Genomic DNA, 15,916 nt, shown 5'->3' with positions numbered 1-15,916 from the left:
CAGAAGAATCGATCCTTGCGATAATTGAGTTTACCTTCTTTTGTCACGAAGCGAAAATTCGAAGCCTTCGAATGACGTTTTTTTACCTCGTTTCCCGTCCCGTCCTTTCACCGCAACGAAGCACCGAACACAACGAACGTTTCTTCACACCCCCCTTGAAGGGGGAAAACTTTCCGTAGACGACGACGACGTCGTTCTTCGGTCTTATTGGCCGAGATATTCGTATATTGCTGATATCGCACGTGATTATCCCTGCGCTTTGACGAGACTCGAGACGCCGAGAGACGAGCCGCGCGGATTTAACCCCCGTTCAGTGCCTCAATCCGCTAAACCCGGCTCTTTCAGTTATGCCCGCGCAGCCCGACGACGAGGATCGCGTTCGACGCCCGGCGTCGCGACGCCCGCTAACGTGAATTGACTTGTGCTCGTGTTACGACAGCGATAATTGCCACGTACGAGTAGCGAGGAGTAGAAATCGAGACTTTCAATTTCGAGATAATTACTAGGAGCAAAAAAGCTCTCAACACCCATGATTAACGAAAATTCGGTGAATTTCGAATTTCGATGCTTTTCAGGTTTCGCTAATTTAACTCGTCGATGTCGCAACGTTTTCACGCTTTCGATTTTCTGTCGTTTCGTATCGCTTTTGCGATAAAATTTGAAATTTATACCGACCTGTTTTATTCATTTCACGCATTAGTGAAGGGTTTCATCATTTTTTCGATTTACTTGAGAATAGTTTTCGGTCCGTTTTTTTTTTTACTCCGGTCAACGTATCGCAATAAATCGTAGATTTATGCGATGAGAAAATTACGAGGAAAATAAATAACAGACGGTGTCTGCAAAATTGAACGGATTTCAATTTTCAGTTAAATTTGTAACCCTCGCGATTCTAAAATATAGAAACAAATTAGCACGTTTCGTCAGCAAACAAACATGCAAATTTTTATGCAACGCATGCAATCTGTGACAATAAATTCGTTCTTATGATCGTTTTTCGATTTTTCTCACGTGGAGAAAGTGGTGGAGAAATACATTTGAACAAAAATTACCTCAGACGTTAAAAAACAAACATTTTCGAGTATTTGTTAAACGTAAATACGATAAATTAAAAATACGAACCGAATATATGGATAAAAGACGAGTGATTGAAATTCGAAATACAGACAAAAGTGAAAGAGATTGAAATAAAAAAATTTGAAAGAAAAAAAACAAATCTAAATACGACAAAAGTTTCAATTCTTGTTTTAATTCTCATTCACAGCATGAGTTGATCCTGACCCAGAGAAAAAGTTTTTTTCCTCTACTGAAAATCAATTGTATTAATAAGTAGGCCTGAACATACATTCGCTAACGTTAAGTGACGCGGCTGGTGAGACGAGAAAAAAAAAAAGAAAGAAAATAAGTAAAAACAAACAACGTACACATCGACAAAACGGCGAATGTTTAAAAATATAATTTGTGGTGTGAACAAGCGTGACAACGTATTAATGAACGCACGTGTCTCGGAACTTTACGTTAATTTGAAAAAGTTTTGGTGTATAAAGAAATAACATAATAAACGAACGACACGAGAAATTATGCCCGATTGGAGAGGAAATGCGCGGCGACAAATGTGAGTGCAAGTTTGTATCTCAGATTGATTCGATTTTTTGTGTACCGTTTCAAAATTCTGTAAGAACTTTCTCAAAGAATGTAGAATGGACTGTTCGAATTTTTTATGTGGAGGAAAACTGATCAAGGTCATTTACGTATTTTTCTATTTTCCATTTCTTCATCTTCCATGTGAGTTTCTGTGTTTCGGGAATTTGTCTGACCGGTAATTGGTCATTGATAGAAATCGATTTGAATTCGCTTTTTCTGTTCCTGTAAAATTTTCGTGAAAAACCTTAGAGAATATTCAGTAAAAAATTGCGCGAATTATTCAACAACTGACAGCTGAATAAAATTAAATACTAGTCTGGTACGAATGACAATTTTTTCAAACTGATTTTTTCTTCCAATCTCTAGCTCACAAAATTTAGCCAGAAAATGTTTCATCGAATCTTCCAAAAATCGTTCCTATAATTCTCTTTCTTTTGTTTTTGAGCGTGCGAAAGGTTTCTGAAAATTTTTTTCATGATTTTATGAATTTCAATTGTGAAACAATAAAAAAATAGCTTGCTACTTGCACTAATTTCCATCCCAGACATTCAATGACGTTTGTTTCCGAATCGTTCCTGAAATCACGGCCATAAAATTTCTCTAAAATTGTATGAATCGATTGATCAAGAAACTGGGGAATAGAATTCGTAAGCAAATGGTTCGGTAATTACACTAATTTTTAACTTTTCGTTTCTCTGTTTTCAAAGAATAATAATGGAGGTTATTGGCTTTGATCGGTTCGGTACTTTTTCAATTATTTAAATAACAAAATTCCAGAAAATCTAAAAAAAATGATGATATCTTGAGAATGGATTAATGGATCTAAATAAAAATTGGTACCGTGAGCCGTTTTGGGTTGCTAATCACGAGTCTAAAGTCATAGTTGCAAAATTTGAATTTGTCGTATTCGATAAGCTGAGAAAAAAAAACTAGAGACTCTTGTGAAAATTGGCATTCGCCGATTCGTTGGATCGTTGATCGCGAATTTAAAGTCGTATTGCGAAATCCAAAATGGAGATCCAGTACGGTGGAAAAGAATCTAAAAATATTTCGATTTGAGTAGAAATTGGTAGATTGAGGTTTTTTGGGTCACTGATAACGAATCCAAAGTCAGACTTCAAAAATTTGCAACGGCGGAACCATTATAGCGGTTTAGAATAAAAACCATCGTCATATTTTCGTGAAATTTGCTATTCCAGGACTTTGAAATCATTAATCACGAATCTGAACTTGCAGTTCGAAATTTGAATTCGATATTATTCTTTTCCTTCTCTACAAACTTGGAACCTGCACTGTGAGACCGGGAAATACGAGAGCTGGCTCATGGCCAGTCCTCAGCCGCTTGTTATTCGAGACATTCGATTACGTTTGCCTCCGAATCATTTTCGAAACAAAGGTGAAAAAAAAACTGCAGTAAAATTGTACAAATTATTCGAGTTCGATTTCGAAATCGGCCTTTTGCGCATAAACTTTTCTCGCTGAATTTCGACCAGATGATTTTTTCCCCTCAACTGTTACGTCACAGAATCGCTCAATCGTTCGTATGTGGTGAAAAATTTTCCTCGAGGCGTTGGCAGACCGGCTGCCTGTTGCGCATTCATTCTCCGACTGTGTTCTCGCCTTCGTACATCAATTTCAACGGTTTATATCGTACCTCGAGTTGAGTCCGAGTAGTAAGATCGACGTCCAGTCAGACGCGCGAACTGCTTGTAGAAATCCATGGAAATGTATGCATAAACGCTCGTTTATTCGGTTCTTTTTACGACTGCGTAAATTCGCGTGCCAACTCACGAATCGCGAGGCTGCTGAACCGTGAGCGAAGCTGGAAAAACAACTAAGTAAGGATTATAAAAACAAGGGATTGAGCCAGAGGAGAGAAAGAAAGAAACGGTATTTCATTCGGTTTTACGTATTTACTCAACGCTGTGTTTAATCCCTGTAAGTTACATCATTGAAATCGTTTATAAACATGTTGATTGATTTTTGTTGATCCATTGTCTTATGTTCTTCTTCTTTGACCTCCACGTACGTGCTTATACGTTATACGGTATTAAAAGAGCTGTGATTTACGTTTCGATGAAAGGATGCGACGATTCTTTTCATTCGGTTTTCATCAAATTTTACAACTATGTAACTTGCAGGGTTTGATCACTCGCTTTATTTATTTTTATCCGAAGTCAGGAGAATTATTACGCTATCAATTATTTGACAGACGTGATCGGAATATTAAAGATTTATCGAAGAACATAAAAAATGTGTATAATATTTTTTTTTCACCCGTCTTCCAAACTTTTTTAATCAACTCGAGTTTGTGCCAACATTTTTTCTATTTACCTTATTTTTTTTGGACTCCGTATAAATTTGAGGATATATTTTTATCATCGCGCGATCGAATGCAACTGATTTTTTTATTTTTTTTTTATTTTTTATGCTTGAGGAAACGACGAATCTTAACTCGATTTAAATTCGTAGATTTTTGCGTTTCCGATTTTATTATCGCTGCTTTGTGAAATGGAGTTCGCCGTCGATTTGAGCGATTGTCAAATTTGAATGTCGGAAAACAATTGCGATTATTACGAATAAATTGTTGAAAAAAATTTTCAATCTTGAAACGTGAAACTCCATTAAGCGTCATTCAATTTTTATCACGCATCCTTTTGTCACAATTTCGAGGACCTTCGAACAACTTTCGTAGAATATTGGGAAAAGAAATGCCGAATCCTGAGTCCTATTCATTTTATCTTCTTATGGCGCAAAGTATTTCCTCATTTCCCTAATCTTACGGATTGAAAGCTGAGAGATGAAAAAGATGAAAATGACGAAAAAATACCCCCCAAGAAATGTTTCAGAATAATTTGCGTTTCAAACAAAGTTCAATTCGATTTCACTTCGTACGAGATTTTCTCAAATATTGCTGAACGCACAAAAGTAGGTAAGACACAGCGTAAAATTGCGCTCAAAAGTGACACTGAATCGACTGAAGTTTTTTAATAAATTGATCATGGTTCCGGTTTTATTCCTGAAAAAATTGAGAGCGGGGAAACGTAACGAAGCTTTACAGATTGATATCTAATTTCACATTTTATGTATGTACAAACCTCCGCGAAACGCGTGTCATAAAGCACGATAACAGAATTTCATAAATCTGATAAAAATTGCAATTAATTGTGATATCGCATAATATCAGCCCACCCATATTTCTCAGATCAATAATTATTCCGCGAACTTGAAAATTGGACAAGCTTATCGCGTATTTTTCAGACTTTCGCAAGACTTGCCAAAGTTAAGCAGCATTTTCAATACAAAAAATACAACATAGTTTTCCGCTAGGTCTCCAATTAATTAACGTTATTCGTTAAATTACAAGCTTTATGATTTCCGCTGCGATTCGAAACGAGAATTAATCAAGGATCGTCTATTTCGGTGATAGGAATTCCACAATTTTCATACATTCGCTGATGTTAGTTAATTTTCGAAAAAGTTTGCTGAAAATGACTTAAAAAATACCAAAAACAAATGGAAGTAATTTTTAAACAAATTTATCATTATCTTGCCTATTCGTTTCTTTTTTTTTTTTTTAAATTTATTTATTCATTTCTGAAATTTATTAGAATTATGACTCCGGGAGTTACATTTTTGATGAATTTTCATCGCAAGTATTTTCATATTCCCTACTACGTAAATAATTTGTCTTCGAAATTTTGTGTTCGTATTGACGAAACGATCTGAAATTTATTCTCTGTCACGTATTTGACTACATCCGTCTGAAAATCTTGAACAAAAACAATACACCGAGAATCATTGCATAAAAAATGATGCATATATGTATTTCTCTTCTCTTGAAAAAAATTTATTTCCAACTAAACGGCGATAGTTTTGCAAAAACAATCAGCAACGAGCCAAAAAAAAAACCTTTTTCCTAAATCGAATGGCGTTATAGACTTGAAAGCCAACGCCTGGACTTTTCGCTCACAGTTTATATTCAAAGTTCCGGTAATTTGTCGTATTTGCATATATAGCATACATATCGCGTTTATTATTCTCTTTCACTTTCTTTATTTCCCTTATCAGTTTACTGCGCTCTTCCTCACATTTTTCTACACATTTCCCGCTCGCTCCTCGTGCCACGACTTTTTTTTCATCTCTCATATTTTTCTCTTCCTTCTTTTTTCCCTCGAAATAAATCGCAACATTTGATGTTGAGGCGTGAAATATTGCGACGGAAGTTGGTTCCGATAAAGTTTCATTCATGCGTATTTCCTTCGCGATTCTTTTTTTTTAATTATGCCATGTTTCTTTCGCTCTTTTGCCTCTACCTCATATTCTGCTTATTATTTCACGAAAATTCCTCACCTCGTTGATTTCATCGATCAGCAAACAATCTCGTTTTGAAATAAATTTTATTGTTTTTTTCAACTCGATATTAAGTTATTATTTCGTAAGAATCGAATTTTGCGAAATTTGTCAAACGAGTAAATGAAAACCGAAATTCGATGAATCTTTTTTTGCCTAATACGGTATTTTACGGATTGCTGTTGAAAATCCGAAATCGACAAGTTCCGAAAGTTCCATATTCCGAATTATTTCGTCGCGAAACTTAAAGTAAAGATTCGAAACTTTGACGAAACATCAGTTTCGAATGTTCCGAAACTCGACTCTCCAAATTCCGACAAGTCCAAAATTTGAAAATCTGCAACATCAGAATTCCCGTATGATCAAAGATTTTTAGTTTTGTAAATTTTGGCTTGGTGAAATTTGAGCGCTTTGATCTTTCCTTGTTTTGGATTTTCGATATTTTTACGTTCGTAAAACTTAGATATCTCTACTTCAAGTTTCGCCACCGAATAATTGGGGATCAGGCGCTTTCGGAACTTTTCAAATTCGGAGCTTAAGCTCCGCCCCTATTATGCAAGTTGTTCTCAGGGGAATAAAAATCTGTTTTTAATTCTGTTCGAACTATAGGATAATTCATCAGTGTTACAAAAGCAAGTTTTGAAAAAAAGAGAAAAAAAAAGAAATACCCCATTGATTCTAGAGTTGCGAGAACTATGCGAAGAATCATTTATCGAATTCGAGTTGGTCAGGGTTGGATGCCAAACGAGTCACGGTGGAATGCCTTATACAAACCGAGATAATCTTAATAAATTACACCTCTATTCATACGCCTATGTGTATATTCATCTTTCTAGTTTCTATTCTCGGCTAAGCTCGCGTCGAAGTTGTACGAAAAAAATGCTTTGATTATTATTCGAAGGTGGTAAACGAATTTGACCATAAATCAAATTGAAACTGGGTGCGAAATCGACATTTTTTCGACGAATTTCCGGTACAAAACAGCCTGAATTATATGATGAACAAAATAATATCGATCAAGAAAAGAACCGATTCTTGTCTACTAAATGAATTCTTTTTCCTCTTCATCCTGCGAGTGGTAAAAAGTTTTTTGGGTAATAAATTCACGGAGGTGGAAATAAAAATGTGTCATTTGGTTAAAAAAAAAAAAAATGCGTGTTCAAAAAATCATTTCAGCCTCATAACATAACTTTTCAACTGCAAGCACGAAAAGATATTTCAATTTGTGAACATTTAACAGATATATTAGAAAATTTATTACGTTCAATGAAATATCATTTCTCACGAAGGGTAATAAATTTCAATTAAAAAAAAAAAAAAAAAAAAAAAAAAAAACGTAACTCCTTCAATCGCGTCGAAGTTGAATTAATTATCCAACATAATTTTGATGTATATTCGCGGGTAAAATTTTATTCATTACGAATAAACTGAAGCGGATGTTATTCTGAACGTGCTATTATTCAAACGTACCTTAATTCGCGTAATCCGACAAATTGTTGATAAAAATACCATCGGAATGACAAAGAGCGACACGGTTGGAAATTGTTTCTGGGCTAAGGAACAGCTGGTTTGTCTTTTTCCTCGTTTATCTAATTCTTGACTCGAGCGGCGAGCTGAATATAACTTTGAATTATATGCTGCAACTCGTATCATGTAACAAGCTCGCGGTTGAGAAACTGCAACGGCTTTATGTAACATTATTTATGTCTTGTGAAAAGATATGCATTAACGTGCATTTTGTTTCATTGTGCCGAAAAAAAAAAAAAAATCCGTCTCATGTTTTTTTTTTTTTTTTCTGTTTTTGGGTATATTGTTCAAGAACTTGCGACCATTTACGAAAAGTTTTTGAATATTTTTTATCATTATTTCACCGAAAATCGGCGTTATTGCAATATGAAGCAATTTTCGCATTACACGTTTCGAGGCTAAGAAATACTCTGAAAAGCTGTTTATTACATTATTTCAGCTCTGTTTGTATGCTTAGCGATTGTTTTGACATTTATTTCTCTCCTACTCAACAAATATCACTTAATTTCGTTGGGAATTCGGCGTGAGAAATTGATAAACTTTATGAAACGGCAAATTACCAGAAATGTATAGTCTATTACTGTACAGATATTTTACGGTGTAGCTAATTCAATGCTTCTCTTTATACTTGAGAAACGGAATTTTATTTCTTCGAAACCCTTTTTCAACGTAATTCAGAACTTATTTAACGGTCAACATTTTTGTGTTTATTTTTTTTTTTTATTCTTGTTTTACATAATCTAGTTTACAACTAATTTTCTACATGCTTTAGTCGTATTTTCGCAGCGAATTTCGTGGGCAAAAAGCCAGCCGAATGCTGATAATTTCAAATACTGCTGCAGCCGTGCTTGTAGAAATAATCGGACTGTTCAGTTTGTAAATAAAAAAACCGCACGCGCGGGAAAATTTGTTGACTGATATAGTTAAAATGTATTTCAAATAAAAATTCTTTCTCTCTTTACAGAATTACACGGTTTCCAATTACAAACGAATTGAATTCGGTTTTTTACGAACTATCGCAATTTAGGTACCGATAAGTTAGAAAATAAAAGCAAGAGTGTCATATCGATATTTCGATGAATAAAGTTCCGAGAATCTTTAACACTAAATAAAGAAACGTCGATTCAGATATTTGTCTCAGTGTTTCCTCAAATTTCGTAATACGGCTTGAGAAATACTCTCCCAACTTTATTCTGTATAAAAAATTTATTATACGTACATAAATATTGATGCGGAGTTACACAAACGGGATACAATCTGAATGGAAAATTGCAAACTGCTTGCAGCTTTTTGACGAGATGGGTTTGACTTTAACAGGATTATACGACTGAGATAATTTGCCGAAGTTTATTCCTCTTGAGCATATTTGTTATTCAAATGTTTCTATACCTTCTCAAATATACGTATCGAGAAAGGAATCGAAGAGCCGGAAATGAAGAGGGAATAAAAAGAGAGACCGTTGCAACAGAAACGAACAGAAGAGAAAAGGTGAACGAATTTCAGGGGATGTGGCCGACAATTTCTACTTCAATGCGAATCTACGAATAGGGAATTCCATGTCAATTCCACGTTTTCAGGTCACCGTGTAACAATTTTTAAACGCACGTTGGAATTTCCGTCGCACATTTTCCATACGCTTAATGAAAATGAGATTTTCGTGACGCTTTTGCGTTGGAAAAAAATTTTCATACATTTATCCCACAGTTTCAATATTACGATTTTTGGGGTCGCTGAAACCAAATCTGAAATCGGATTTTCAATATTCAAAACGGTGGATTCAATACGGCGGGAGGAAATTTCAGTTTTTATTTCATCGAGTTGATTTTAGAGTAAGTAGAAAAGTTCAAAAATTCGCGACCATAAACCTCTAAAGATACAAATTTCTGTCGAAATCCGACTACTTTTCAAATTTTCAATTGTAAATTTTGAAATTCGATTTGAAAGTCGGATTCAGCACTGAGAGAAATTTTTAGTTCCGGTTACCGCTCAGTCCTTGACTATTTTCATTTTTCACCACAATCGAAAAATACAGTTCTAGGTACAAAATGAAAATTAGTTTTCTAGCTGTTACCGGAAAGTCTAGTATCCGTTACTATTCTTTCTCATTACGATCGCTGTTACTATATTTTCTTGTAACCGTTGCGAAAATTTAATGCTTGTGCAAGAATAAATTGACGTTAAAGCCTTGTTTGACTACAAAAAGTAGAGTAAACCTAACAAACTGATTTTGCGTTGCAATAACCAAAAAAGGATCTACAATAGCGCAAAATGGTTACGCGTACCTCGTTGTTCTTAATTCAAACAGTTTTTTTTAACGATACTTGTTTTACTGAGTTTCTCAAGCTACTATAAGAAATGAAATTTTTCTCAGCGAGCGACTTCAAAAACCATTCCATACTCACTTTCGTCGGGTTGAAATAAAATTTTTCGAATTTGCGTCCGCCGTATTGGATCCGCCATTTAGAACTTTAGAAATCCGATTTCAGATTCGGATTCAGCAACCTCAAAAACGACGATTTGCCAAATTACAGTCAAATCGATGTAGCAGAAAAATCTTTTTCACATCCCCACACGTGTGTAGCACGATTTTTTTACCACCCACACGTGTATCACCGACAGTCAAGGGGTTGATTGATTTCTCAAAGCTTCGACTTTAAAAAAAATCACTCAAAAGTCGGGAACAATTAGGGGTTGAAAAAAAATAAGCCAGACAGAATTACCCGACGAGCGAAAAATGGTGAAACATTATTCCGAAATTGTCAAATTTCCTCGAGAATCAGACTTACATGGAAATTGACGCCCGCTCTTATCCACTCGAAATATACACGAGCCGGAGAAATTCTGCAGCTGAGGGTGACAGCTCGCAGCAGGGAAGAATCATTTGTTACCCCCCGCCAGCTGCGCTTCACCCTTTGTTACATGTACATATGTGTAAACAAACACACACACACACACGAGATCGTGATCCTCATACCGCGACTGTTGGCTGTTGCATTGAAGGTAGTAATTCAGGAAGGAAGCCCGGCTAAAACCCCTTCATCGTTACACCGAGACGGAAAATTCATTTTCTTTCTCCCGCATCCTTTCCACCTGTCGCGTCATTATCGTTGTTACATTTCATCCTGCTTTATTCCTAAATTATTTTTCTTTTCTCCTCTCCTCCGCCGGCCTTGTTCTATTTCACGCGTTTCTTACTTTCACAGCATCGTTTATCCATACCGATGAATTTCTTTCACCCCATTTTGGTAATCAACGTTAAGTGTAGCATTTTACAGGTCATTCGTCAACTATACTTGAATCAATGTTCGAAATTCTGCTCCGTTAATAATACCGTCTTCCATTTTTCTCACATTTCTCATTCCAGCGTCGAAAGAAAAAAGTTTTCACAGAATTTTTGTGTATTCAAATCTATATACCGAAATGCCTTGCTCATTTGTGTATTTTTCTTCAGGCTTGAAATGCATCAGCTTCGTCGATCACGATGAGAAAAGATTTGTGTATGTTAATTGATTGCGTAAAGAACTTTGGTCTGTGATTATTATTATTATTATTATCGTAGAGAATTTAATTATAGCCATTGCTAAAATTTCTCGCATTCTCCGCGTGATTAGTATCGTTTATTGAATTTTGTTTTCAACACTGATGCACAAATTTCATTCATGCCGAAATGGATGAAAGAAGTGAAAAGAGAGTTAAAAAATAAGAAAACAACAAGTGTCTCGTTATTTCTCAGAATTTTCTTTTCAGAACAAGATGAATGGAGGATACTCGAGAATGTGTAGCATTTCAGGTCGCATTTATACAACATATGTATATTATCGTATGCATGTAGTCAACTGTGTAAAGTTCGTCCGGTAATGAGAAAAGTTTTAGTACATATCGTATATACGTGTATACAAATGCATAGAATTGGATGTTGACGTTTTACCCGATCGACGACGCTTTCACCGGAAAGTAACGAAGAGAGTCGAAAAACGGAAGATTGCGTTTGTCAGTCCAGAAGGGGAAGTAGATGAAATTCGAAGGAGGGAAATCGGGACGTGAATTCGAAGTGGAAGAAATATTCCAAGAAACGCGTATCGCGTTTATTTTCTTGTACAAATCCGGCACGTATATTTTTCACATTTCTTTTTTTTTTTTTTTTAAACGATTTTAGATATTTCACGAGTTACAAAAACCTTGGTAAGAATATAAAAGAAACGCTCTATATAATTTTTTTCGGAATTGCCAGCTTCAATTCTCTCACGATGAAATCCCGAGAATTTCGTCCGGGGATGTTATTTTTTATTTACAGATCGCACGATCTAGGTCGTTGAAGATTTTGTTCGAGTAATTCGGAAATCGGTATATTCCGATTGTAAGATTTTTTTTTTTTTTTTCCACGTTATCGATTTTTATCGGAAAACAAATATTTGGCAAGAGTGAAGGAGGGAATGGAAACCGAATCGGTATAGAAAATTGGATTCAAATTGTGCTTTCATCGGGGAAAATTACATATATCGTCGATACCGGGTGGCGGACAGTGCAAATATAACGTACCTACAGGGCATTCCACGAGTTCCGGTAAAACCGTACATACGAATGTGATCGGTCGTGACTAAAACTCGATTCGTTGCTGGGATTCAGAAAGTTTTATCAAACAACGCATTTTGAAAAATTTTTCACAATTCCTTCCAGATCTCGGAAGACAGACGTATCGAAAATGGCAAACCTCACCGTCTTACAGACAAAAAATTCGTACCAAATGTAGCGGTGTTCTTCGCCCGATATGCTGTGACGTAAAAAAAAACAATTTTTAACAAATTTGAAACATCATTTTTTTTAATCTCGATCGGAATGCCCCATACACGATACGCGTCTGCGAGGGATGTGTACATGTATCGTATGCCTTGGCAAACGCTCGATGCAGGCCGGTAAATAACCCGATATGAGAAATACAGACGTGGACAATATGACATGCGGAGTATTATGTCCGCGGTTTGTCCGCCGACCGAGTTTGTCGCATCAATGGAGCCAATATTGTCCCAGGAAGCCGTTCCGCGCCTCCATTTTCCTCCTCCAATTCGGAATGGGACAAAATTGACCGTCTGAGATTTTGCGGGAGCGGAAAGCGAAGGGAATCCGTTACCGGAAGTACCGGAAAGGAGGGAAGCGGGGTGGGGGGGGCGAAGGGAACGATTTATTCACCTCGCCGAAGTTTGAGTAGTCCAGAAAGCTTTTCAGATTTCTCAAAGCAAGGATTAATTATTTTTCGGACCCTCGGGCGCGCAACGGGGTGGAAAAAAAAAAAAAAAAAAAAAAAAAAAAAAAAAAAAAAAAAAAAAACGAATCGCACAGAAGAACGGTAAATTTGTCTTAATCCGGTTTTACGGACGAACGAATGCTTTTTAGTAGTCCCGAAAGCTTCTCGCAAGCTTTCCAAAACTGAGTTACCTCGAAAATAAGAACGAGCCAATAATTTCTCTGAAAAGTTTTTTCGTCAATAGATTCTACGGTAATTTTTGAACGATTTTTCTTGTCGGATTTGTTTTACCACTCTCAAAGGCATCGATGTTTCTAGAAATCCGTTTACTACGTTGAATCTACGAGATATCGAATTGGATCGAAAAATTTCGATAAGTACCATAAATGCTTTACTGGCTTTTGAAATGCGTTCGCGAGTTTTTTTATCTTTTTTTTCTTTTTTTGTTTTCAACGCGGTGAAGAACGGTTAGAATCGGAAGAAAAAAGTGTACCGGTGTCGCTTTTATTGTCGAATTTAGCACGGTCTAAAAAGTTTTTAACGGGTTTTAAAACTGATTCAATATCTTTCGAAAATATTTGACATACGAGAATAAGAATGAGGTAAAAATTATAATCCCAAGAATCAGTTTGAGAAAAGTTACTTCGGCAGCGATAAAAAGTGACGGTGAGAATTATTGAAATCCAATGTCAACTAATCCAAAAAAGATTTTCAGGCTTCGGTTAAGAAATTCACGTATTGCTTTTTCAACAATTTATGTAAAAAATCGAACGAAGAGAATGAATACCGGGAATAATCCTGAGCTTAAAAATGTGAGTTACAAAAATTTCCACTCTTTAATTCATCCTCTATCGGAATATGTACGTTTTTTTTTTCTCGCCGCGTAAATACGAGTACACGAAAAATGTATTACAAGCTTGAAAACGACAGTCAGAAAAGGGGAAGAGCGCAAAGGTGGCTATTAAAATAAGTGGATATAGCTAAAGAAAAGCGCGAAATGATGAAGGGGGGCGAAAAAACGTGAGCTGGATGGCAAATCGTCTTTCATTTCGTATCGTAATTGAATTTCTTAGGGTGTGTAGGTGGGATGGTATTATGTACGTGTCGCTGATCGTGGATCCAGATTTTCTTTCTTACACCCCTATCGACTCTTCTTTCATGTTCGTGGCAGCATTTAGTTGATCCATCCTTGTATACCTATACTCTACGTAACCCTAAAGAACTCTTCGTGCGCCTGTAAAGTAGAATATGCAATATAGCGGGTGTCTGAATTTGAACAAACTTTTCACAACTCGAAATATATTTCTTCAGAGTTATCGCAGCAAACTTGTAAGGAGATTGAAAAGATATGAAACTTATCGTTACGTTTTTTTCCGTTTATTGTAAGTTTCATTTAAGTCTGTCGAAAACTATTGCAGATGTTTCATTTATCGATGAAAAATGTTCTATTTCACTGATATTACTTGGGCACTAACAAATTGATTTAATGCAAAATAATTACGTAAAATATAATTGTAAGGTGCTAAATTTTTTTTTTTGTTTTTTTTTTTTTTTGTAAGATACGATTTTTTTTGAAGATCGGAACAAAGTTACGGACATTTAATTTAAGCTTCTTGCTTTGGCTGAGGTCTGTGAACGTGTTTTTACTTTTTTTTTTTTTTATTAATATTTTTCGAAAATACTTTTTTTTTTTTTTTATGCATATATTGTATGTATATTTTGCTCAAGGCTTGAAACAAATTTGAATGGAGACACCCGGTATTATACTTGAGTAGAAATTAATTGATTGCATTTGCTGGAAAGCTTTAGCAGCGTGGCTATCGAGTTACTCGGGTGTAATTAACGCCTCCCGATCAATTTCAACCAAAATCGAGCCCTTCGTTAATTTTTGGGCTTCTTTCTTTGCCCGCCGTAATTTCTTGGAACGATATTCACTTTTTTGTTTTTAATTCCATTTTTGTTCCCCATTTTCTTATCCGATTATTCGCATTTTTTTCATCACTCGTACGGAAAGTAAACCCGAACTCTTAGAAAAGCCTCTAAACAATTTCAGAAGCTGCAAACAAGCAGGCGTAAATTGTTTCACATAGTTTGAAGAGAATTAAATTCATAACAGAGATAATTGTGTTCACCTAAGATTGACGAACGTTACTTTTCAGGTACTCCAAACTAATTCCAAACATTCTACCTGTCTCTAAATTGGCGAGATTGAGATTTTCGACTCGAAATCTGCATATAAATTTGACTTTTTTTTTTTTTTTGACAAGTCCTCAAAATTCATCCCTCTTGCAATTTCCAGAACATTTCTGCTTGTTCGAAAAAATTTACTGCGTTGTCTCGATAAATGCTGAATTTGTCCGAAAGAAAAACTCACGAAATTACTGTCGGGTTTTTGGGTGTTTTTTTTTTTTTTTTCTCTTTCTCTCTCCTTTCCACAAACGCCTTCAGCCTTTGCAGAATGTTTCGGAATTTCGGCGTGAGATCGATAAACAACGTAGGGAATTCTTAGAAAAATCGTTTTAAAAGTAGGGAAAGATTTTTTTTTTTCAAATCGGGGGAAACAACTTCGCTTTATCAGCGAAGTTTTTTTTACTAACAAATTCTAAAAGCATCCGAGAAATCAGCGGTAAAAGTTACGCCCGATCGGCCGCAAGTTGATACATCCGGCATAAATGAGCTGCGAATTACCACGAGAATTACCTGCTAAAGTTTGAAGGTTTTCATCAGCTTCTGACAAGCTTTACAACACTCTGGGCATTTCATGTGCCCGCCTATCTTTCCTCTATAAATAGATATTTGCTATTTTCGTTCAGGATAGATCGACGATCGGACGTGTTTGTATAGCCGGTTACAATCCATTAGTTCTGAAAATCTTCTTCTTCTTCTACCTCTTTGTTTCCCTGGACTTTTTTTCTTTCCTTTCGTATTTCTTCGCCTTGTTCTCGACGCCCCCACATCATTTTCTCTCTACGTCCGTTGATGGATGACAATCCATACAAGCTACGCTTCTATGCGTACCGTGTACACAAATATGCAAGGAATACGAAATCCGTGTGCATTAAAAATTTAATTTTCACACAGATTTTTGAATCGATAAGCAGTAAAACGTTTTTTGCACTCGTCATTTTCAGATTTCAAATTTTCGAGGTC

General features: G+C 35.8%; 1 protein-coding gene across 1 annotated transcript in view; it reads left to right on the top strand.

The window, feature by feature from the left end:
* The first annotated feature begins 358 nt into the window (after positions 1 to 358).
* The window catches only part of 5-HT2A (5-hydroxytryptamine receptor 2A), a 151,679-nt gene continuing 136,121 nt past the window's right edge, over positions 359 to 15,916 (top strand). The window contains exons 1-2 of the mRNA XM_069136410.1: positions 359 to 409; positions 1,022 to 1,615. The gene's annotated coding sequence lies outside the window, so the exon portion shown is untranslated. The remainder of the gene's footprint in view (positions 410 to 1,021; positions 1,616 to 15,916) is intronic.

The sequence above is a fragment of the Neodiprion pinetum genome, chromosome 5, assembly GCF_021155775.2.
Source record: "Neodiprion pinetum isolate iyNeoPine1 chromosome 5, iyNeoPine1.2, whole genome shotgun sequence".
In the NCBI taxonomy this organism is placed as follows: Eukaryota; Metazoa; Arthropoda; class Insecta; order Hymenoptera; family Diprionidae; genus Neodiprion; species Neodiprion pinetum.
The sequence above is the reverse complement of the archived record's forward strand: the minus strand, read 5'-3'. Positions and strand labels throughout refer to the sequence as shown.